Source organism: Phyllobates terribilis, unplaced genomic scaffold (genome assembly GCF_046119375.1).
Source record: "Phyllobates terribilis strain yellow unplaced genomic scaffold, ASM4611937v1 Scaffold_4__5_contigs__length_816908805, whole genome shotgun sequence".
In the NCBI taxonomy this organism is placed as follows: domain Eukaryota; kingdom Metazoa; phylum Chordata; class Amphibia; order Anura; family Dendrobatidae; genus Phyllobates; species Phyllobates terribilis.
In genome coordinates, this window is record NW_027362764.1 from 464,898,094 (window position 1) to 464,923,196 (window position 25,103).

Below are 25,103 nucleotides of genomic sequence, written 5' to 3' on the forward strand. Positions count from 1 at the left end.
CAGGGCAGGACAGGACTGCCGGAGCAGCGGGCAGAAGCAGGGCAGTACAGGACTGCCGGAGCAGCGGGCAGAAGCAGGGCAGGACAGGACTGCCGGAGCAGCGGGCAGAAGCAGGGCAGGCTAGAACCGCCGGAGCGGTAAGCAAAGGAGTCAGAGCAGACTAGAACCGCCGGAGCGGTGAGCAAAGGAGTCAGAGCAGGCTAGAACCACCGGAGCGGTGAGCAAAGGAGTCAGAGCAGGCTAGGCTGAGTAGGGGGGACAGGGCTCTGTTCACACGGAACAGACAGGAAGGAAAAGGCAGAGCCAGACACCCACAGGGTACTAGCAGAGAAGTAGCGAGTGGACCACAAACTCGCAAACGGGAGTACAGAGACAACAAGCAGGAGTTAGGTACGAGTTCAGACTCTGCAGAAAAAGGAAGGGAACGGACATAGAGGCAAAACAGGTAAAGGATAGGAGAGAGTTCAGACTGGAACTGAGTGTACGGAGGAGACCGACACTGCAGCGGAATACAGGAGCGGGTCTGGGAATACGGCCCCCAGAGAGGCAGGACGAACAGGCAAGGTGCGTGTTCAGACAGGACAGACAAGATACAGGAGCAGGTCTAGGTAATCGGCCCCTAGAAGGCGGGAGGAACAGGCTAGGAGCGTGTTCAGACAGGTCAGACAAGATACAGGAACGGGTCTAGGTAATCGGCCCCTAGAAGGCAGGAGGAACAGGCTAGGAGCGTGTTCAGACAGGCCTGGAAATACAGCCTCCAGGATAGGCAGACAAGAGAACACAGAACGGGACCTGGCACCTTCAGAGTGCAAGCACACACTGAATGAAACACTATGCTCAGGCAGGGATAGATGGGAGCAGCTGAGCTATATACCAGGTGACAGACAGCAATAGGCTGAGGACGCACAAGGGGTGTGACCCACAGCAGGTACAAAAAGCAGGAAGTGATCGGGCGCCGCCCTTAAGCAGCAGAAACAGACACAAACAGACAGCATGGAGGGAAGCCAGAGAGACATTCTGGACAGGAGATCAAGTGCGCGCTCTTGCACAGTGGGAGATGGACCACTATGCAAGGACGCCGCCAGGTATGTTACAATTTGCACATCCATATAATGACTATTGATCACATGAGTTCCACAACTTCACCTCTCTTCCTTCTTGGTGTGGCGATTTCAATGTTAAGGAGTGAATGTACAGTCATTGCTAAAAGTTTTGAGACTGGTTATAAATTTTGGTTTTTACAAAGTTTACTGCTTTAGTGTTTTTACATCTTTGTCAGATATCTCTATGGTTACTGAAGTACAATTAGAAGCATTTCAGACTGATATATTGGTCAATAAAAGTTTATAAAGACTCAATATGTAGCGCTGTCCCTTATTTTTCAAGACTTATGCAATTCCTCCTGAAGGCTGGATATCAGTTTCAGGGCCAAATCCTGACTGACATCCCATTCTTGCCTGATCAGTTGTTGAAGTTTATCACAATTTCTGTGTATTTTTCTTTTCCATCCGCTTTTTGAGGATTGTCCACAAGTTCTCCATGGGATTGAGATTTGTGGAGCTTCCTGGCCATGGACCCAAAAATGTCAATATTTTATTCACTGAGCCACTTAGAAACCACTTTTACATTGTGGCACAGTGTTTTATCATGCTGGAAAAAGCATTGTTCATCAACAATTGCTCCTGGATCATTAGGAGAAGTTGCTATTTGAGGATATTTAGATACCATTCTTTATTCATGGCACTTTTATTAAGCAAAATTATGAGTGAGGAACCCCAAACATGAATGGTATCAGTAAGTTTTACTGTTGGCATGACCCAGGACTCGTGGTAGAGCTTGACTTTTGTTCTTCGAATAACCATTCTTCCAGATGTCCCAAACAATCTGCCATGGGCTTCATCAAAGAAGATAATGTATCCCAGTCCTTTGCAGTCTAATCCCTGTACTTCAGAATCTCATTCTGTGAGAAGTATAGGGATCGTGCTGCAGTGGATTGTAAGAATGATTGTCCAGAAAAGAAAAAGTGAGCGCTACTATGAGCTCTGTGTAATGCCAACAGTAAAGCATTCTGAGGCCATTTATGTGTGGGGTTGCTTATCAACCAAAAGGGTGAGCTCACTCTCACAATTTTGCCTAAGAACACAATGTACGTCAATCTAAACAGTTGTAATTACACTGAGAGACCTGTGTGACCTCACATTATTGAGTTTAACACTTTTATAGTGACAGACTTGACATTGCTTCTTAGGGTAAACCCTGAGGAAGTTTCCACATTTCTTACGACATACACATTGCTGCCCCATTGACTTAGAAAATGTCAATGCTGTGATTTGAATTTTACTACACAAAGGCTAAGTGCCTACGATGCAGAAATGCTGCAGATTTTTTCCGCATCTCCCTGGCAGGAAAAATGCATCCGGATTTTACATGCATTTTTCCTGTCAGGTAGAAGCGTTTGTCAAGCGTTTTTGCATGCATTTCTGCATGCGGGTTATCAAGCGCTTTTCCAAGCGATTTAAGCATCACTTGGAAAGTGCTTGACAACTTGGTCACACTATATAAATCCATGCAACCGGCATGGGTTTATATAGTGTGACAAAATTAATAGTTTAAAAAAAGAATAAAAATGGTGTAAAAATAAACATTATACTCACCTTCCGATGGCCCCCGGTCTCCTGTACGATGCGTCCGGTCTCTTGTACGGCTCGCAGTGGTGTAAAAGGACCTTTCATGATGTCATTTAGTCAAGTCATGTCATTTAGTCAGTCATGTTGGTGACCGCCAACGTCAGCGGTCATGTGACCTGTCACATGACGAAATTACGTCATGGAAGGTCCTTTTAGACCATCGCGAGCCGTACAAGAGACCTGGGGCCATCGGAAGGCGAGTATAATTTTTTATTTTAAATTCTTTTTTTTAACAGGTACTATGGTACCCTGGTCTGGAGGAGAGTCTCCTCTTCTCCAGACCCGGGTACCATCCGCACATTGAATCGCTTAATATCCGCATGTGCACATGTAGTCATGCGGATATTAAGTGATTCAATGGCAGCAATTGCACTGCGTGTCCGCAAAAATAATGGACATGCTGCATAAATTTCCACAGCATGTGCACAATACATGAGGATTACCATTGGGGACCATGGGGCACGTATTACCAAGCGTTTTTTAAGCGTTTTCGTTGCTGAAATTCTGCGGCAAAAATGCTTGAAAAACACATAGTGGGCACGCAGCCTAAAAGACATTGAGGAATTCTGAACCATCTGTGTGTAACGGGTCCGGGAGGCGGAACCTCTGAGCTACTATACAAGGGGGCGGCCCTTGTAAGGGAGCGGGTGGCAGTCTCTGGGTGAACGGACAGGGAGTTACGGCAAGTGATCAGGGCAGTCTCTGGGTAAGGGGTAGGTACGACCTGTGATGGCAGAGCCTCCGGGTAGGCTAGCAGGCAGATGGTAGATGTGTGCTCCCAGGTGAGCAAGCGAGAGTCTCTGGAATAGCAGGTGGTCACGGCACGTGACGGCGGAACCTCCAGGCTGGCAGGCAGGTAGGTAACGGAGAAGCGCTCCCAGGTGAGCGGGAAAGAGTCTCTGGAATAGCTGGTGGTCACCGCACGTGACAACGGGACCTCCGGGCTGGCAAGCAGGCAGGTAACGGAGATGCGCTCCCAGGTGAGCGGGCAAGAGTCTCTGAGATAACTGGTGGTCACAGCACGTGACAACGGAGCCTCCGGGCTGGCAAGCAGGCAGATAACGGAGAAGCGCTCCCAGGTGAGCGGGCAAGCTGGTCCATAGACAGACTGACCGGAGTAGTAAGGCAGACCGTCGGACCTCAGGCAAGCAGGCAGGTAGCTGATATGCGCTCCCAGGTGAGCGGGCAGGCTGGTCCTTTAGACAGACTGACAGGAGTAGTAAGGCAGACCGTCGGACCTCAGACTGGCAGACAGGTAACAAGTATTCAGGCAGGAATCAGGCAGGTAACTGGCAGGTAACTAGCAGGAAACTGGCAGGAAACTGGCAGGTAACTGGCAACGGGACCTGAGGGCTGAAGCACAGGTGAGACACAGGTGCAAACAACATTGCTCGGGCACCTCCATTTTGGAGGAGGTGCCTTATATATGATGAAGTCCTCCGGCCATTGGCCGGGGACTCCTTAGGACGGCGCGCGCGGCCCCTTTAAGAGGAGGGGAGCGCGCGCGCGCGCGCGCCCTAAGCACAGGGGCCGGGAAGGAGCGCGCGCTGAGAGCAGAGCGGGAGGAGGACGCCGGGAAGGAGCGCGCGCTGACAGCAGAGCGGGGAGAGGACGCCGGGCACGGAGCAGAGCGGTGAGGGGAGCAGCGTCCCTGCCTAGCAGAGGGCAGGGACGCCAGCGCTACAGTACCCCCCCCTTTAGGCCCCCCCTTTTTTAGGCCAGACAGAAATTTAGCTAGGATGAGAGGGGCATGGATGTTCTCCCGGGGCTCCCACGTTCTCTCCTCAGGACCAAACCCCTTCCAATCTACCAGAAAAAAGGTCTTTCCTCTTACCCTTTTGGTGGCAAGAATGTTCTCTACCTCAAACTCGTCCTCAGCAGAAACCGGAGCAGGAGGCGTACCTGTAGACTTGGAAAAAGAGTTAAGCACCACAGGTTTGAGGAGAGACACATGGAAGGAGTTAGGGATCCGTAAGTTGGCCGGGAGTTTCAATTTATAGGCCACCGGGTTGATCTGACTGATGACCTCCAGTGGGCCGATGAACCGAGGCCCTAACTTATAGGAAGGGATCTTGAGCCGGACATATTTGGACGAGAGCCAGACTTTATCTCCAGGGCGGAATTGAGGAGGGTCCAGACGTTTTTTGTCAGCGTGTCTTTTCATACGCTCGGATGACAGAAGGAGTGCGGACCGGGTACTCTCCCATATGGAGGAAAATTTGTTAACAAGAGATTCCGCAGCCGGATTGTCCGCCGAGGTGGAGACGGGAAACGGGATCCGAGGATGCTGACCGTAGACTACAAAAAACGGGGATTTGGAGGAAGACTCGCTCTCGTGATTGTTGTACGAGAATTCGGCCCATGGCAGGAGATCCACCCAGTCAGAATGGTGGGCATTAACGAAGTGCCGAAGGTAACTGGTCAGGTTCTGATTGATCCGCTCCACTTGACCATTAGACTGTGGGTGGTAAGCGGAGAAGTCCAGGGTGACGTCCAGCAATTTACAAGTGGCTCTCCAGAAACGGGAAGTGAACTGTACCCCACGATCCGACACGATGTGACGGGGCAGGCCATGAAGACGGAAGATGTGGCGGATAAAGTCTTTAGCCAGCTCGGGTGCAGACGGAAGACCTGGCAGTGGAATGAAGTGAGCCATCTTGGAGAAGCGGTCAGCGACCACCCAAATGACCGTACAACCGGCAGAGACGGGTAGATCAGTAATGAAGTCCATCGCTATATGCTGCCAGGGGGCAGCAGGTACTGGCAGAGGTAGGAGGCGGCCGGCCGGCAGGTGTCTCGGAACTTTGTTGCGGGCGCAGGACACACAGGCAGAAACAAAGTCTATTACATCCTTGTGCAGGTTAGGCCACCAGTAGTGCCGGGTAATAAGCTGGAGGGTCTTTTTCTGACCGGCGTGGCCAGCTAGTTTAGACGAATGACCCCAGTGTAGGATCTTCTCCCGATCAGGTACTGGTACGAACGTCTTACCAGGAGGAAGACGATTTAGACTCACGGGAGCCACCTGCATTACTCTGGCGGGATCGATGATATGTTTCGGATCCTCCTCGAGATCAGACACCAGAAAGGACCGAGACAAGGCGTCCGCCTTGACGTTTTTGTCAGCCGGGCGAAAATGAAGGACAAAATCAAAACGAGCAAAAAACAAGGACCACCGGGCTTGGCGCGGGTTAAGTCTCTGGGCATGCTGGAGGTAAGCCAAGTTCTTGTGGTCAGTGTAAATTATTACCGGGTGAAGAGCCCCCTCGAGCAGGTAACGCCACTCCTCCAATGCCAGTTTGATGGCCAATAACTCTCGGTCTCCTATGGAATAGTTGCGCTCAGAGGAGGAGAAGAGTTTAGAGAAGAAGCCACAAGTTACCATCCTCCCGGAAGATGATTTTTGAGTAAGTACCGCTCCGGCTCCAGAGGAGGAGGCGTCAACTTCCAGGAAGAACTGCTTGTTGCCATCTGGGCGATGCAGCACCGGGGCGGAAGAGAAGGCCTGTTTAAGGGAAAGAAAGGCCTCCTCTGCTTCGGGTGGCCACTCTTTGGGATTAGTACCTTTACGGGTGAGCGCAGAAATTGGGGCCGTCCGGGAAGAGAAGTGTGGTATGAAGAGGCGGTAGTAGTTGGCGAAGCCCAGGAATCGCTGAATGGCCTTCAACCCCTCCGGTCGGGGCCATTTCTCGATGGCAGACAGTTTCTCAGGATCCATTTGTAGGCCGGTCTGAGAGATAATGTAGCCCAGAAACGGAAGCGAGGTCTGCTCAAAGAGGCACTTCTCAAATTTAGCGTAGAGATGGTTCTGCCTTAGCCTGAGCAGGACCTGACGAACGTCCCTCCGGTGAGTCTGGAGATCCGGAGAGAAGACCAAGATGTCGTCCAGGTACACCACTACGCAGGAGTAGAGAAGGTCCCGGAAGATGTCATTGACCAACTCTTGAAAGACGGCAGGAGCGTTACAGAGACCAAAGGGCATTACCAGGTATTCATAGTGGCCGTCCCGGGTGTTGAATGCCGTCTTCCATTCATCCCCCTGACGAATACGAACCAGGTTGTACGCCCCACGAAGGTCCAGTTTGGTGAAGATCCTAGCCCCCCTCAGGCGATCAAATAATTCTGGAATGAGCGGAAGGGGGTACTTATTCTTCACCGTGATCAGGTTTAGGCCTCTATAGTCTATACAGGGACGGAGAGAGCCGTCCTTCTTTTTGACGAAAAAGAAGCCTGCTCCCGCCGGGGAGGTAGATTTCCGGATGAATCCTCTGGCCAGATTCTCCTCAATATATTCGGACATTGACCGGGTCTCAGCAGCGGATAAAGGATAGATACGCCCACGGGGAGGAGTAGTACCGGGTAGCAGATCGATGGGACAGTCGTATGGTCTATGTGGTGGTAATGTCTCTGCCTCCTTTTTATTAAAGACATCTGCATAAGACCAATAAGGAATCGGAAGTCCAGGTAGATTAGCTGGGGTAGGAGAGGGACGGACGGGATGGACGGGAACCAGGCAGGTTTTATGACAGTCTTGTCCCCAGCGAAGGACCTCTCCGGTTTGCCAGTCTAGCACGGGTGCATGTCTCTGGAGCCAGGGCAGACCTAGCAAGAGGGCGTGAGAGAGTCCAGGCAGAACATGAAAGGAGATACTTTCAGAATGCAGCATTCCCACCTGCAGGGTAATGGATTCGGTGATGAGTTGAATGGGGCGAGGTAAGAGGCCCCCATCCACGGCAGCGACAGACAAGGGTACAGCCAGAGGTTTGGTGGGGATGCGGTATTTCTCAACCAGGGACTGTGAAATAAGGTTCCCGGCTGCTCCAGAGTCAAGTTGGGCTAGTTCGAAATAACGGTTCTCCCCGTAGATGATCGAAACTGACAACAGCAGGGATGGAGAGGATTTATTCTTGTCTAGGTGGACCTCTCTGAGCGAACCTAGACACAGGCGTTTCCCGACCTCTCCGGGCAGGCACGGATCCGGTGCTCCTTACTGCCACAGTAGAAGCAGCTCCCCTCGGCACGGCGTGAGTCCTGACGGGTTTTGACCATCTTGGTCTGGTCGACCTGCATAGGCTCAGGAGAGTGTACCTGGGGAGAGATGGAGGGAATGACGGGTTTCTGGAAAGTAGGAGCTAAACGTGGAATCCTTCTCTCACGGGTGACCTCTTTGGCACGCTCCTGGAACCGTAGGTCAATCCGGGTGGCAAGGGTTATTAGATCATCGAGAGAGGTAGGAATGTCCCGACCAGCAAGTTCATCTTTAATACGACCGGACAGACCCTCCCAGAAGACGGATACCAGAGCGTCGTTATCCCAGGCCAGCTCCGAGGCAAGGGTGCGGAACCGTATGGCATATTGGCCCACGGTGAGACCCTCCTGACGGAGGCGTAGCAGAGAGGATGCGGATGAGGTCTTCCGTCCGGGTTCGTCGAAGACTTTCCGGAAAGCCGAGAGAAAAGCAGGCAAGTTGGACACCAGGGGGTCTCCTCTCTCCCATAGAGGATTTAGCAAGGCCAGGGCCTCCCCGGTGAGATGGGACATGATAAAGGCAATTTTGGCCCGGTCGGAATTAAACTGATGGGACAAAAGTTCAAAGTGCAGGGTGCACTGATTTATGAAGCCCCGAGCCTGGACGGAGTCGCCTCCGAAGCGAGGAGGTGCAGACAGCCGGGGACCGGGATAGGTTACCATGGTATTAGTGGGTAGCGGAGCTGCCGGGTTGCGAGTCATGGTACTGGCAGTGGCTGCAGGTGGTGCAGTCAGAGTGTCCAGGCGAGTATTGACATTCCGCAGGTGACCCAGGATGGACTCCTGTTGGGACCTTTGACGGGACAGTTCATGACACAGGTCCGTGAGCGAGGGAGCTTGGGTGCCACCGGGTTCCATGGCCCGAGCAAACTGTAACGGGTCCGGGAGGCGGAACCTCTGAGCTACTATACAAGGGGGCGGCCCTTGTAAGGGAGCAGGTGGCAGTCTCTGGGTGAACGGACAGGGAGTTACGGCAAGTGATCAGGGCAGTCTCTGGGTAAGGGGTAGGTACGACCTGTGATGGCAGAGCCTCCGGGTAGGCTAGCAGGCAGATGGTAGATGTGTGCTCCCAGGTGAGCAAGCGAGAGTCTCTGGAATAGCAGGTGGTCACGGCACGTGACGGCGGAACCTCCAGGCTGGCAGGCAGGTAGGTAACGGAGAAGCGCTCCCAGGTGAGCGGGAAAGAGTCTCTGGAATAGCTGGTGGTCACCGCACGTGACAACGGGACCTCCGGGCTGGCAAGCAGGCAGGTAACGGAGATGCGCTCCCAGGTGAGCGGGCAAGAGTCTCTGAGATAGCTGGTGGTCACAGCACGTGACAACGGAGCCTCCGGGCTGGCAAGCAGGCAGATAACGGAGAAGCGCTCCCAGGTGAGCGGGCAAGCTGGTCCATAGACAGACTGACCGGAGTAGTAAGGCAGACCGTCGGACCTCAGGCAAGCAGGCAGGTAGCTGATATGCGCTCCCAGGTGAGCGGGCAGGCTGGTCCTTTAGACAGACTGACAGGAGTAGTAAGGCAGACCGTCGGACCTCAGACTGGCAGACAGGTAACAAGTATTCAGGCAGGAATCTGGCAGGTAACTAGCAGGAAACTGGCAGGAAACTGGCAGGTAACTGGCAACGGGACCTGAGGGCTGAAGCACAGGTGAGACACAGGTGCAAACAACATTGCTCGGGCACCTCCATTTTGGAGGAGGTGCCTTATATATGATGAAGTCCTCCGGCCATTGGCCGGGGACTCCTTAGGACGGCGCGCGCGGCCCCTTTAAGAGGAGGGGAGCGCGCGCGCGCGCGCCCTAAGCACAGGGGCCGGGAAGGAGCGCGCGCTGAGAGCAGAGCGGGAGGAGGACGCCGGGAAGGAGCGCGCGCTGACAGCAGAGCGGGGAGAGGACGCCGGGCACGGAGCAGAGCGGTGAGGGGAGCAGCGTCCCTGCCTAGCAGAGGGCAGGGACGCCAGCGCTACACTGTGCATATGTACCAGAAGAATTGTCATTGAAGCTTTGTGTGAGCTCCAAGAGTTATCTCAAAAGCTACATTAAATGTTGTATCTTGTCTAGCTTGGAGATAATATATTAGAAATTTAGCCGTCCAATGCAGGAAGGGAAAAGTGGCTAATGTATGCACAATAGTTTTAGAACACTGATCTTGATTGGTATTTTAATTATTGCTCCAGCCTTTGGATTTTGGATAGATGCTGATGGTATAGCAGCAGATTATTTTCCTTGATATATGTCATTGTGCTTTCGTCTTTAGATATACAAGACTATCAGCTGGGCACCTCTCATATTATACAGAGCTAATTGTTACACGCACGCCGCTAGGTTCAGATAGGGTCGAGACAGGTTACATGAATTCTTTGGAATCACAGGGGTACAGTTACTCAGGGTGACCATAGACCATGTGCTGCAGGTTCTCTCAGGCACACAGGGGTATTGACCCTCAGGCACAGACACCTAGGTTGTTTCACTTGCTGACCAGACACACTTGACAAGGGTTCTCCTAAACGGTAGAACAGTAGCATTTAATAAGAAGCCGCACAGCCAGTGCAAGTTAAGTCTTATGAGCAACAGGCTCCAGTGACCATCAGTACAGTTTCCTTAGCAGCACAGCAGTTCAGTCTTCCCAGTAGTACAGGACAGCACAGTTCTAATGCAAGGACACATTAATAAATACAGCATTCTTTACAGCACAGTGAGATGGAGGGCGGGAGGGTTTGCTGAGGGAGATGATCCCTGTGACACCATTTCTTACAGTCCTTATCTTTCTGCTTGACAATACTCTGCACTGCTAGTTCAGGAACTCTACCTGGCCTGTGCTTGGCTTCACTCCTGACTTTAATTCTTTTCTCTTGCAGGGGCGCTTCTGTCAGAAGCAGAACACCCACACCACCTTCCTCTTCACCTCCAGCCAGACAGAAAACAACTTCCCCACAATCCCCCTGGGGCTCTGCTAAAACACTCCCCTTCTCCTGTGTTAACTACTCTAGCTGCTGGATGCTTCTGGAGCACAACACTTCCTGTCTCATGTGCTTGTGTTACTTCTAATAATTGCTGAATGCTTTTAAAGCAACAGCACTACTTCTGCATGTCACATAATTACTAATTCCATATATTCTCCTTAAATCCATAGCCCTATTATCTGTACTATTGGTATTTTTTATGACCTGTATTTTAAGGTTAATTTAGTAACCCAACTATATTGAGCAAAGTAATTTTGTAGTATATCTGGTGGAGTGGTACTCCACTCAGGGATTACAGAAGGATGCAATCAAACATAGATTTGTTTCAACAACTTTACTTACAAGGAGGCATCAAGGTTGATGGTTTTAACAAGAGCCAACAGTTTGACATTAAAAGAGGTAGACGGGGTCTCCAATCGTGAGCTGATGCCTGTAATGCTTAATTGACACTTGTGACAGGGGCAATCTTCTCAGCAGCTACAGTTGAAACCAGAAGTTTATATAAAAAGACACGCATGCATGTTTTTCTCAATATCTTACATGAAATTAGAATAAATCTTTCTCGTTTTAGGTTAATTAGGATTTCCAGAATTTTTAATGTTTGCCAAATGCCAAAATAATGAGAGGGAGAGAATGTTTTAAGGCATTTTTTGTTACTTACTGCAAAGTCAAAAGTTTACACACACAAAGATTATTATGCTTTTAAACAATTCTGGACAGTCCGTATGACGGTCATGTGTTTTGGAATCTTCTGATAGGCTTTTTGGCAACATCTGAGTTAATTAAAGACATACCTGTGGATGTATTTTAATGCACACCTGAAACACCCTGCTTATTTGTGTAACATCATGGGAAAGTCTAAAGAAATCAGCCAAGATATCAGGAAGAGAATTGCGGACTTGCACGAGTCTGGGTCATCCTTGGGTACAATTTCAAGATACCTGAAGGTGCCTCATTTGTCTGTGCAAACAATTATAGACAAGTACAAACAATATGGGAATGTCCAGCCATCATAACGCTCAGGAAGGAGACTGGTTCTGTGTCCCAGAGATGAACGTGCTTTGGTCTGACATGTGCATATCAACCCAAGGACAAAAGCAAAAGAGCTTGTGAAGATGATGGCGGAAGCTGGTAAGATTGTGTCAATATCCACAGTGAAACGAGTACTGTATCAACATGGGCTGATAGGCCACTCTGCCAGGAAGAAGCCATTACTCCAAAAGAAACATAAAAAAAGCCAGATTAATGTTTGCAAATGCACACAGGAACAAATACCTTAATTTTTGGAGACCTGTCCTGTGGTCTGATGAAACTAAAATGTATCTTTTGGGGCATAATGACCATCGTTACGTTTAGAGGAAAAAGGGAGAAGCTTGGAGGCCTAGGAACACCAATCCCAACTGTGAAACACGGGGGTGGCCGCATCATGTTGTGGGGTTGTTTTGCTGCAGGCGGGACTGGTGCACTTCACAAAATAGATGTCATCATGAGAAAAGAAGATTTTGTCAATATTGACGCAACATCTCAAGACATCAGCTATAAAGTTTGAGCTTGGCGGAAATGGGTCTTCCAAATGGAAAATGACCTGAAGCATACTGCCAAAATGGTAACCAAGTGGGTTAAGGATAACAAAATCAATGTTTTGGAGTGGCCATCACAAAGCCCTGATCTGAATCCTATTGAAAATTAATGGGCAAAGCTGAAAAGCATGCGAGCAAGGCGACCTACAAACCTGGATCAGTTACACCAGTTTTGTTAGGAGGAATGGGCCCAACTTGCGACCAACTATTGTCAAAAGCTTATGGAAGGATATCCCAAACGTTTGACCAAAGTCATTCAGTTTAAGGGCAATGGTAACAAATACTAATGAAATGTATGTAAACTTTGACTTTCCAGTAAGTAATAAAATACCTTTAAAACATTCTCTCTCTCATTATTCTAGCATTTGGCAAATATGAAAAATTATGGTAACCCTAATTGACCTAAAACAGGAAAGGTTTATTCTGATTTCATGTCAGGTATTGAGAAAAACATGCATCTTTATATAGTGTATGTAAACTTCTGGTTTCAACTGTAGTTCTTCATTCTGGTACAGTCTGAGTATTTGTCATTCAGTGTCACGCCTCTCCCTTCTCCTCTCTCACACAGAATTGCAGTACGAGACTGCAACTAATAAAAACTGTCATCTTGCAAAAAACTAAATAACTCGCGCAACCCAATCCAACAAAAAAAAAGGTATGGATCTTAGAATATGATGACACAAACCAAATTTTAATTTTTGTATTTTTGTTTTAATTTCTGAAATCGCAAAATATAAAAATACTTAAATTTGATGCCATTATAATCCTACTGACAGGTAGAATGGATAACCCATTGTAAACTGAAAAGCCAGACATTTATGGAGCTGTGCCTGGTAAACAATTTACATAGTAACATAGTAACATAGTTTGTAAAGCCGAATAAAGACTTGCGTCCATCAAGTTCGACCTGTTAATTTTGTTAATCATAAAGTTGATCCAGAGGAGGGCAAAATCCCCAAATGACTTAGCCAATCTTCACCTGTGGAAAAATTCCCTCCCGACTCTGAAACCAGCAGTCAGAATAAATTCCTGTATCAACATACTATTTTATTCTATTTTTAAGTATATGCTAAAATCTGCCTGGTATCTAGAAATGCATCCAGTCCCCGCTTGAACTGGTTTAGTGAATCCGACATTACAGTCTCCTCACTCAGTGAATTTCATATTCTCACTGCTCTTACCGTAAAGAACCCCTTCCTATGCTGGTGCTGAAACCTTTTCTCTTCTAGTTTTAGTGAATGCCCTCTTGTTACCGTAATATCCCTCCTTTTGAACAAATCCCTGGCAAGGTCTCTATACTGTCCCCTAACATATTTGTACACATTTATTATGTCCCCCCTCAACCTTCTCTTTTCCAGGCTGAATAGTCCTAGTTTTGCCAACCTCTCTGGGTATTGCAGTCCCTCCATTCCCTTTATTAATTTTGTTGCCCTTCTTTGTACCTTTTCAAGCTCATTTATATCCTTTCTATATATTGGGGCCCATAACTGAGCACAGTATTCCAAGCGTGGTCTGACCAGTGCTTTGTACAGTGGAAGAACAATGTTCTCATCCTTTGCAGCTATACCTCTTCTGATACATCCCATTACCCTGTTTGCCCTTACAGCAGCGGCCTGACTTTGGGCACTCCAATTTAGTTTGCTATCAATCAAGATGCCCAAGTCCTTCTCCATCTCTGAATTCCCCAATGATTTCCCATTCAGTGAGTACTGGTGACTTCCATTTTTCCTTCCCATATGTATGACCTTACATTTCTCCTCGTTAAACCTCATTTGCCATTTAATGCTCCACCTACCCAGCTTATCCAAGTCCCTCTGTAGGTCTTCACTATCCTCTTTTGTATTAATTGTTTTACATAACTTTGTGTCATCTGCAAATATTGACATTTTACTATTTATCCCGCTGACTATGTCGTTAATAAAGATATTAAATAACATTGGGCCTAGTACAGACCCCTGTGGTACCCCACTAGTGATGCTTACCCAATCTGAGTATATTCCATTTATAACTACCCTCTGCCTTCTATCCTTTAGCCAGTTAGCTACCCACTTGCAGACATTTTCCCCCAGACCAATCATTCTCATTTTGTATACCAACCTATTTTGTGGCACGCTATCGAACGCTTTTGAGAAGTCGAGATACACGACATCCACTGGTTCCCCCTGATCTAGTCGAGAGCTAACCTCCTCGTAGAAGTCAATCATGTTTGTTTAGCAGGAGCGATTCCTCATGAATCCATGTTGGTTCGGGGTTAATAGATTATTAGCATCAAGATGCTCCGTAATTGCCTCTTTAATGAAACTCTCAAAAATTTTGCCCACAACGGACATCAGACTCATCGGCCGATAGTTTCCGGCGTCACTTTTTGCTCCCTTTTTGAATATTGGTACTACATTCGCCTGTCGCCAATCAAGTGGTACAGACCCAGTCTCAACAGAGTCCTTAAATATAAGATATAACGGTCTGTCTATCACATTACTTAGTTTCCTTAGTACCCGTGGGTGTATGCCATCAGGTCCTGGTGATTTGTTTATTTTAATGTTACTGAGGCGTTTCTGTACCCCAGCTTGGGTTAGATTTGTCATACTTAGTGGAGGATTAAGCTTGTCACTTCTCATTTCGCCTGTTAGTTCTATTTCCTTTGTGAAAGTTGTCGAAAAAAAATTATTTAATAGATTAGCTTTATCCTCATCTTTCTCTATGATTTTGCCTTCATCACTTTTTATCGGTCCAATATTATCAGATTTAATCCTTTTACTATTTATATACGTAGAGAACAGTTTGGGATTTGATCTACTTTCCCTAGCAATACGTATCTCTGTTTCCTCCTTCGCTATTTTTATTTGTTTTTTGCAAGTTCTCGTTTTTTCCTTGTAACACATTAGTGCCTCCTTACTGTTTTCCTGTTTTAATCTCTTGAATGCCTCTTTTTTGCTATTTAACGCCCCTTTTACGTTCTTGTTCAACCATATTGGTTTCCTCTTATTTCTGGCCCTTTTATTCCCATACGGTATATACCTCTCGCTCTGAGTGTTCAGAATTCTTTTGAAGGTTTCCCATTTACTATTCGTATCCCTTTGATTAAGAACTTTGTCCCAGTCTATAAGTTGAAGGTTTTCTTTCAGCTGATCAAACTTCGCCCTCCTAAAGTCTAATGTTTTTGTTGTTCCCTTATTGATAACCCTACTGAAGGGCATTTCGAAATTGATAATATTATGATCGCTATTACCTAGGTGTCCCCCTATCTGTACCTCAGTTATTCTATCAGGCCTATTAGTCAATATTAAGTCCAACACGGCCTTCCCTCTCGTTGGTTCCTGCACTAGTTGGGAGAGATAATTATCCTTTAATATTTGTCAAGAACCTTTTTCCTTTTTGCGATCTACAGGTTTGTTTCCCAGTCAATATCCGGGTAGTTGAAGTCCCCCATAACAATCACTTCATTATGTTTTGCTACTTTGTCTAATTGTCCTAATAGCAGATTCTCATTCTCCTCTGTTATATTGGGTGGCTTATAGCAGACCCCTAGTAATATTTTATTATTATTTTTTGCCCCCTCTATCTCTACCCACATGGACTCGACCCCCTCTTCTCCCTCTCCTATATCTTCCCTTAGTCTGGGCTTTAGACATGACTTTACATATAAGCAGACTCCTCCGCCTTTCCCCCGTTTCCGGTCCCTTCTAAATAAACTATAATCTAATAAATTTACCGCCCAGTTGTAGCTATCGTCTAGCCAAGTCTCTGTTATACCTATGTAAAGCAGGTGCCGGAATGCAATGCACAGAGACACAAGGCGAGAACAGTCAGAGATGTTTGTAAACAGTTTTATACAACAGGTATACTGAAACAAGGGATTAGCAACAAGGGTAATGAACAGTGGTTTGAAATATCAGAAAAATCCGAAATTTCTCAAAATAAGGCGCAGTCTCTTAAAATAAGGCGCAGTCTCTTAAAATAAGGCGATGCCCTCAGGCATGAGAGACACCACACAAGTTCTTTAACCGTGAATTTGGCCCTAGCGGGGGTCACCGGTTTTTCCCGCTAGGCCGTGAGTCTCTTTCCGGATAAATTCACTGAAATCACGTTGTGCTACTTTAGCCCCAACCGTTCCCCTCCCAACCTGAGTACTTAAACCCAATTGTCCCCGGTACCGTGGGTGAGCAGTGGAAGTGACGGCCCTGCTCATGTATGCAGCTCCTCTCTGCTTGGCCGTTGGAGGCAGTCTCTCAAGCCGTGGATAGGGGGGTCCAGGCCTCGTCTGTCGGCGGGCGACGTCGGGTTCCGCGAACTCACTCAGCCCCGCGATCAGGTTCCTAGTATCCTCAGCAGGCACAGCACTCGGGTCACAACTGTGAGGGATCCGGAGATCTTTTATCGGTGCCCGGCTGGAGCACCTCTCAGGCCTCTGGATTTGGCCTGCCACGCGGGGTTTCTCAGGACGCAGGGAGCACGTCTGCTCCTCTCTGCTGCTTGGCGCCAAAGACCCCTCAGGTTTGGCGCGCTGGCCTCTTATCTCTCTGAACTCCTTCCTGGAAGTCACCTGATCGGGTCCAGCGTCTGAACCTGCTCCCCCTGCAACTTCCTTTTTATATTTTAGTTCCGCTTGACTGTATCTGGCCAGTAGATTGCAGTCTCGCTCCATCCTTGAAACGTCATGTTGAAGTTCTTTTACAATCTTTCTTGCCCGTTCTACATTCCTCCCTCCTTTTTGCTCGCCAGTCCTCGGGCGAGTGGACTCCTCGCAGAATTGATGTTTCCTTCCAGGCAGTGCAAGCTCAGACAGGAGTTGGGCACACTCCTGCGTTTTCTGTTGGATTCGAGACCAGATCAACTCTTCCTGAGCATACCGGTTAGGAGGAATTCCGGCATTAGCCCGCTCAGTTCTGCGGGGCTCTTCTTGCGGAGGAGACTCCGGGAGATCCGAGGAATCAACTACTGGGGATTGCAAATCATTTCCTGACTCATTCTGAGTTCCACTCGGGAGTGGCACCAACGGTTCTGACGGGCCCAACTGCATTGTGGCCCACCCTTCTTCATCCCCCAAGGTTCCTGTATGTGGCACTTCAGCCAACACGCTTGAGGGCCCAGCCCCGTTACAGACTTCTGCTTCAGAGGAGCAAGGTCGCAACATATTACAGTGCAACACCCTGGATGTCGCGGCGTCATCCCCTTCGGGCCTAACCTCGTAGACGGGGTTGTCTGGGTGAACCTTCTTCACCACCCGATATGGTATTGCCTCCCAACGATGGTCCAGCTTACTCCCAAATCGTTTAGCCCTCACCAGCACTCGGTCTCCTGGCTGAAGCGATCCACCTGTGGTCGGGGGCCGAACTGCATGCTCTACTTCCTGAAACTTCTGAGCAACCAGTCTTCTCACGGTATGGAATCGACGCTGGTGTTCTCGAATCCAGGTACTTGGGCTACTGCCCGGACCGGGGTCTTCTGAGTCTAGCTCCAGTTCGGTGATTTCTCGGCCACTTCTTCCAAACAGCAACATGTAGGGGGTGTAGCTGGTGGTTGCATGAACTCGATTATTATACACCCACACCAGCTCGGACACGAATTCGGGCCACTTCATCTTTTTGTCTGTTTCCAGTGTTCGCAACATTTGCAGCAGGGTTCGGTTAAAGCGCTCGCATGCACCGTTCCCTTGCGGGTGGTAGGGCGTTGTCCGGGAACGGTCGATCCCATAGATGCGGTATAGCTCATCCATCACTCGTCCTTGGAAGCAGGCTCCCTGGTCAGAATGTATTCACTTTGGGCACCCATAAATCCGGATGAAATCTTGACAGATGGCCTTGGCTGCGGCTTCTGCCGTCTGATCTTTAGTGGGCGTCACTACTGCGAACTTGGTGAAGTGATCAGTCATGACTAAACAGTGTCCATAACCATTGTATGAAGTTCCTACCATCAAGTAGTCAATCATCAAGACTTCCAAGGGGGCAGAAGTTCGGATGGTCTGAATGGGAGCTCTTTGCAAGCCGTCCTTAAGGAGGAGCCTCTCCCACTGGCCTAGGATTTGTAGGGTAGTTGGAAGTGAAGCAGCTCTGGTTTCCTGGTCGGGTCTCTGATTAAGGGCGACCCATTCTCTCAACTTTGCTAGCTCCGGGTCGGATTGCTGCAGATGTATCCATTCTTCTCTTGAACGACCCAGAATCTGAGTGGGCCTCGGCGAACTGGCTGAAATTCGGGAACTCGTCGCCTTCGAGCTCCTCATCTCTGTCCTTCTTCGGCCCCGCCTGAGTGACCCGGGACAGGGCATCTGCATGTGTGTTCAGGTCCTTGGACCGATAGGCGATTTTATACTGGAATTTGGACATCCTTGCGACCCACCGCTGTTCTAACGCGCCCAGTTTTGCATTCTCCAAGTGGGCCAAAGGGTTGTTATCTGTCCGCACTTGCACATCTGACCCTGACAAGTACTCAGCAAATTTTTCGGTCATGGCTCACACCAGTGCCAGTAGCTCCAGCTTAAACGAACTGTAGTTGTCCGGATTCTTCTCCGTATCTCGGAGTGACCTGCTGGCATACGCAATCACTCGCTCTTTCCCTCCTCGTACTTGAGCCAGCACTGCTCCCACCCCATGCAAGCTTCCATCAGTGTACAACATGAAAGGCTGCGAAAAGTCAGCGTAGGCCAGAATTGGGGCGTCTGTTAGCGCCATTTTCAATGCTCGGAATGCCTCTTCTTGTCGTGGGCCCCACTGAATGGGCTGCCACTTGGCTCCCCCGGCTGTTCCTCTCAGCAATTCATTGAGCGGGATCGCAATCTTAGCTAAGTCTTTAATGAATCTGCGGTAGTATCCAGCAAGCCCCAGGAACGCCCTTAGTTCCCTTAGATTGGCGGGCGTGGGCCACTTCTGAACGGCAGCTACTTTCTCCGCAGTGGGGTACACCCCTGCACTGGACACAGTGTGCCCCAGATATTCAATTTCTCGTTTGAAGAGACGACACTTACGAGGCTTAATTTTCAGGCCGTGCCTTTGTAGCCATTCTAACACTTGTTCCAATCGGCGGAGATGATCCTCAAACGTAGCGGAATAGATAATTATATCGTCCAGATATATTAAAGTGGCTTCAAAGTTGAGGTCCCCCAAGGAATCTCTCCATCAGCCGTTGGAAGGTTCCTGGTGCATTTGTTAGTCCGAACGGCATTCGATTGAACTCAAACAGGCCCATAGGGAGAACAAAAGCTGCCTTCGGACGATCCTTCTCAGCTACTGGGACCTGCCAATAGCCACTGGTCAGGTCGAGGGAGGAGAAGAATTTGGCGCTCCCTAGTGCAGATAGAGACTCTTCGATTCGGGGGAGTGGATAGGAGTCCCGTACTGTACAGGCATTCAGCTTTCGATAGTCTACGCAGAATCTCAGGGTACCATCCTTCTTTCGGACCAGCATGATCGGAGCCGCCCAGGGACTCTGGCTTTCACTGTTCACACCGTTCCGCAACATGTGGGCCAACAGCTCTTTCACCTCCTGGTACATTTGAGGCGGGATCTGCCGATATCTCTCTCGGATTGGAGCAGTATTTCCGGTGGGTATTTCGTGCTGAATGTCCCGAGTGCACCCGAAATCATCTTCATGCTGTGCAAACACTCCCTGATATCGCTGTATAAGTTGTTCGATCTGCCTTACTTGTCCAGCAGAAAATTCAGTCAGGTTAGCTTCCATTTCTTCCAGGAGGTGGCGTCCAGCCAACGGTTCTCTTCCATGTTCCTGGCTATTGAGGGACACCTCTAGGGTCCATGGTTTTCCTTCCACAGGTGCCAGCCCTATAGCGTCAGCTCTAGTAAGGGCCTCCGGCATTATGCACACTCGCGCCACCTCTTGTCGGGGCAACAACTGTAAACTGGTGCCACTTAAATTGATGCAGCGCACGGGTACTCGACCGTGCCGCACGGTGGCCAGAGTTCGAGCAATCAGGAGTCCAGAGGGCGCTTCTTCTCCCTCCATTGGTTCAACTTGAATGTCCACGCCCTCTAAGGTAAAGTGAGTACAGTCTGTCCCACCGGCAGTGTCATTGTGGCTTCAGGCGGTATCGATACCTTACCAAGGTACTGGGAGGTAGTGGGCAACTTTTGAATCTGACTGACCTGCACGAGGTGCTGGAACACTCTCTTGTTAGCTGGGTCTCGAGTGGCGCGGGTCCAGTTGTTTTTGCTACATCCCTCAGGCAGGAACTGTCCGACTTCTTTCAACATATTCATGCCCAGGGTTACAATGGGCCCATCGCCTCCGGGCCCGGTGGTCAGTACGATCCCTTTTCGACCGAGGTCCTTTCCACACGCCCGCACGGACATCCATACTACTCCCGCTACTGGGATAGGTAGTTGATTAGCCGCCACCAGTTTGACAGTGGGTTCCCGGCAGGAACGAGCGACTTCAGGAAAGTGACTTTGGAAGTACGTCTCAGGCATAGTGGTCACTTGAGACCCGGTGTCCATCAAACAGCGGATCCGCTGCCCATTGAATTCAGCCCAGATAATGGGCCTCTCGGAGACCGTCTTCAGAGCTCCCTCTTCTACTCTCTGAAGCTCGAGACCCTACGGTATGCTCCACAACCGTGGGGCATTTTAGTTTAACGGCTGTCCCCTCCTCCTCCTTTCTCGGTTGGGACAGTCTTTGGAGATATGCCCCCTACCTCCGCAGGTCCAGCACTCCGGTCCTCGTTCTGTCGATAGGTCGGGTACATGTCGTGCTGGGGCCGGATAGGAACGTCTTTCTCGTTCTGGTCTCCGTCAGCGTTGAGCAGTACGGTCCGTCGGCAAGGGGGCAGTAGGAGTCTTCCTAATAGCATTCAGCTCACCCCGAATGTCTCGAATTTCCTGACGTATTTCCCGTACCCAATCAGGCTCTTGTTTGGTGAATCCAGGAGCAATTGCCTCATGACTAGTGTTGAGCATTCCGATACTGAAATATCAGGTATCGGCCGATATTCGCGGTATCGGAATTCCGATACTTAATTCCAATACTTTTGCAATATCGTATACCGGAATCGGAAGTTCCCATAATGCAATGAGCCATTTTCATTTTATTCAGCCAATGAGGATCCTAAGAAGTGTGGGCACATCCTGTTAGGCATGTAGGCATCTTAACTAATGGCATGGCTGTGATTGGCTGCTGAAATGATGTCATGATGCACTATAAAAGCCGCCGCCGCCATTTTGAGCTCACTGTGCTGTGAATTCAGTTAGGGATAGGATGCTGTTGTTCTGAGGGACAGTTTTAGCTACCTATTTGGTCTATTCTGCTTTACCCAAGCTACTTTATAAATCGCTGTGCCTTGCAGTGCTAGTGCAGAGTTCTCTGTGCTGTTCACCGCTTTCTGCAAGGTCTCTGTGTGTGAGTGCAGCTCACCCTGTAGTGTGTGCTTCAGCCACGTCTGGTTATAGTGCACTCAGTGTGTGTCACTGCCTCATACATTGTCCTTTTTTGCCAATTCATAATTTTTCCTGATATCTCCTATTAGTGTGGTGGTTCCATCCGTATTCAGCTAAATTGGTTCCAAACACACTATATAGGAGTAGATAGAGAAATTTTTTTGGTCTTGCAGCGCTAGTGCACAGTGCTCTGCATCTGTACTGTTCACCGCTGTCTGCAAGGTCTGGTGTGTGAGTGCAGCTCACCCTGTAGTGTGTGCTTCAACCACGTCTGGTTGTAGTGCACTCAGTGTGTGTCACTGCCTCATACATTGTCCTTTTTTGCCAATTCATAATTTTTCCTGATATCTCCTATTAGTGTGGTGGTTCCATCCGTATTCAGCTAAATTGGTTCCAAACACACTATATAGGAGTAGATAGAGAAATTTTTTTGGTCTTGCAGCGCTAGTGCACAGTGCTCTGCATCTGTACTGTTCACCGCTGTCTGCAAGGTCTGGTGTGTGAGTGCAGCTCACCCTGTAGTGTAGCTCACTCCGTAGTGTGTGCTTCAACCACGTCTGGTTGTAGTGCACTCAGTGTGTGTCACTGCCTCATACATTGTCCTTTTTTGCCAATTCATAATTTTTCCTGATTTCTCCTATTAGTGTGGTGGTTCCATCCGTATTCAGCTAAATTGGTTCCAAACACACTATATAGGAGTCTTTCTGCAGCATTGGGCCCTGCAGCCCCAGCGAGATTAGTATTAGCCTATTTTTTGCAGCCTCATCTATTGCATTGTAGGTTACCTTCCTACATTGTAATAGCTACAAAAAGTTTGTGATACTATCGTTATTACATCTTTAGGCACATCCAGTGTCTTTTTGTGACAAAAAAAACCTAAATAAAGTTCACCAAACACTCCACTTTACAGTTGTGTAGGCCACATTAGCTCATATTAAAGTCTAGTCCACACTTTATAAAATTAGTGTTTCTTATACCTGTTAGCAGCTGTTCAGGAATAAGCACACTAAGCCCTTAGTACTTTTCTGCCTATCTTTATCAGTCTACCAAGATGAAGAAGGCAGGGATTAAGGCATGTGGGCGTGGGCGTGGAGTTTCTGCAGGGAGAGGACGTGAGGATTCTGTGCCTGCAGGGAGAGGACGTGGGGATTCTGTGCCTGCTGCGGGCACCAGTGACTCAGCATCCCCCAGTTTTACCAGGGAACAGTCCTTTATGCGCAGCTTTGTAGGAGCTAGCCGTACCCCACTGCTGCGGGAGGACCAAATTGAAGCCGTTGTCGGATGGATGGCAGCTAACGCATCGACTTCAATTAGTTCCAGATCCTCTCAGGTCCTGAGCACTGAAGAGCACCCATCTGTCTCTTCACCACCTGCCAAATTGCCCAGGCAGTCAGAGAGCCCTGGACAGGAGCAATCTCTACTTCTGTTCTCTGAATCTCTTGGCTTGGAAAGAGGGGGCCAGCCAAGCAGAATTCGAGAATTTGAAGAAGAGGTAGTATGCAGTGATGCGCAACCGTTTTGTCTCTCTGAATCTGAAGAGGCGGGTGGGCCATTGCCTATGGTCAGCAGCATACCTCAGTACGCATCTGATGATGAGACTCAGGTGCCACTTTTTGGTGCGTACTGTGCTGTCGAGACTACCCAGGAGAAGCAGTTGTTTGAAGAGGGTGGTGTAGATGATGAGGTCCTTGACCCATCATGGCGTGAGGGACAGGAAGGTGGTGGGAGCAGCTCTGAGGAAGAGATTCCCCGAACAGCCCAAAAAGGAGGGAGAGGGAGGGGGCAGACTTGGTTGCCTGTAGCCTCCACTTCGGCACCCATTAGGAGCATGGCTCTTCCAAAATCCAAAGCGGGCGCTCCCAAGACTTGCAGTGCCTGGTCCTTTTTTGACACAGTTGCAGATGACATTTGCTTTGTCAAATGCAAGCTGTGTAATCAGAAGGTGAAAAGAGGGAAAAGTGTCAGCAACCTCAATACCACAAATATGTGGAAACATGTGCGGACCAAGCACGTGGTGGAGTTACAAAAACACACTGAAGACCTAGGCCAACCTACAGCGCCACCTACCACCTCTTCAGCTCGTGTTGTAGCCTCTTCCTCCAGCTCACACACAGCTGGTTCGGCTTCCTCACAGGATCGCCATGGAAGAATCTCTGGCACTGTTGTACAGAGACACAGTGTAATTCCACCCACAGCACCACTTTCCCAGTCATCCTCACACTCCCAGGCCAGTCTACAGCCATCGTTAGCACAGGCATGGGAGAAAAGGCGCCCATACTCGGCAAACCACCCCCGAGCACAGGCTCTGAATGCTGGCATTGCTAAACTACTGGCCCTTGAAATGCTATCATTCAGGCTGGTGGAGACTGACACATTCCGTAACTTTATGGCATTGGCAGTCCCACAATACAACGTGCCCAGCCGATTTTATTTCAGCAGGCAAGCCGTCCCTGCCCTGCAACATCATGTGGAGGGAAAAATTAAACATGCGCTACAAAACGCCGTCAGTAGCAAGGTCCACCTGACCACCGATGCGTGGACCAGTAAGCATGGACAGGGACGATACCTTTCCCTCACTGCCCATTGGGTAAATGTTGTGGAGCCGGGTACAGATCTTGAGAGTGGCGCTGTACGTGTTCTGCCAACTCCAAGGATTGCAGGAATCCAGTCTGTACACATTGACTCCTCCTCATACTCCAGTTCCTCTGAATCAGCGCTGCAGGAGCCGTCACGGTGTACCTCCACATCGACCCGTGAACGGTTACCTGTTATGGTGACCGATATGAGCACAGCCGTGGCCAAACGTCAACAGGCCGTATTAAAATTAATTTCTTTGGGGAATCGAAGCCACACAGCGCAGGAGCTCTGGAATGCCATCAAGCAGCAGAGCGACGTGTGGTTTGTGCCAGCGAATCTCCAGCCAGGCATGGTAGTGTGTGACAATGGCCGAAATCTGGTGGCAGCTCTGGGCCTAGGCAACCTCACTCACATCCCATGTCTGGCACATGTGCTCAACTTGGTCGTGCAGAGTTTTTTGAGGGACTATCCGGATCTTGATGCACTGCTTCACAAGGTCCGCATAGAGTGCGCTCACTTGCGGCGTTCCAGCAATGCAAGATCACGCATTGCAGCTCTGCAGCGCCGATTACGTCTTCCGGAACATCGCATCATATGTGACCTACCCACCAGGTGGAATTCAACGTTACATATGTTGGAGAGGTTGTGTGAGCAGCAGGCAGCAGTAATGGAGTACCAGCAGCAGCAGGCGCAAAGCAGTCGCAGTGCGCGCCGTTCACACTTCACCACCACTGAGTGGGCCTCTATGAAGGACATTTGCCACGTTTTGCGTGCCTTCGATTATTCCACGCGGATGGCGAGTGCAGATGATGCACTAGTCAGCATGACTATCCCCCTTATCTGCCTGCTTGAAAAAACACTGCAAGCACTAAGGGACGAGGTTTTGGAAGAGG